At 36.2% G+C, this 810-nt stretch overlaps 1 pseudogene; it reads left to right on the forward strand.

The window, feature by feature from the left end:
* The first annotated feature begins 232 nt into the window (after positions 1–232).
* Positions 233–372, forward strand: LOC122737725 (annotated as a pseudogene).
* The last annotated feature ends 438 nt before the right edge of the window (positions 373–810 follow it).

Here is an 810-nt window from a genome sequence, read left to right on the forward strand (position 1 = left end):
ACCTAGGATCCAAATGCTTCCATGGATTTAGCCTCCAGAAGAATTGTGAAAGAACAGCCACTGTTCTCTTTTCTACTCTTTCCAAAATATTAAATTAAAAGGAGTTGAGTGAGAAATAGCTGTCTAATGATTTGGGCTAGCTCCAGACATTTTTATCATTCCTAAAACTAGAGCAGGACCCATTTGATTTTTATGAAGGGCATCAAAAACGTTGTTTTGAAATCAAGACCAAATATTTACTTGGCAGGAGAGAGATCATGATCCAGAAGGTGGTTTTCCTAAGGTCAGGTTGACCCATTGCTGTAAAGATGTACCCATGCCTACAACTTCCCCAAATACTTGAACATTGTGTAATTATTTTGATTGAGCTTGATCAGGAGAAGATCAGAAAATATATCATCTTCCCTTACTTGTAAAGGTGAGGGACTATAGTGATGGAGCTTTGGTATATACTGTTGGACTCAGTTGATGTATTGGTTAATGTTCTGCTGAATGGCTTTTTCTTCCCTCTCTAATTTTCCTTTTTTGTTACATGGGATGCATCTCTGGATAGGGGAGTGAGGAGAGGTATACCTCAAAATTCAACCATTTTTAAAAAAAGAAGGCAATATTTTTTTAAAAAAGAAATTAAACCCAAGAGAAAACTTACTTTGTTGGATTTAGAGAAAAGGAAGATAAGCAATGGGGGAAAGAAAGGAGAATAGATCCCCTGTTAGAATCTGAGACTAGAAACTGACAGTTGCCCTAATTGGAAGAATTATGCTTAAGTAAAAAGGATAGACTACTATGCAAAATCTTTAAACCATTCCT

This window comes from Dromiciops gliroides, chromosome 1 (assembly GCF_019393635.1).
Source record: "Dromiciops gliroides isolate mDroGli1 chromosome 1, mDroGli1.pri, whole genome shotgun sequence".
Lineage (NCBI taxonomy): Eukaryota > Metazoa > Chordata > Mammalia > Microbiotheria > Microbiotheriidae > Dromiciops > Dromiciops gliroides.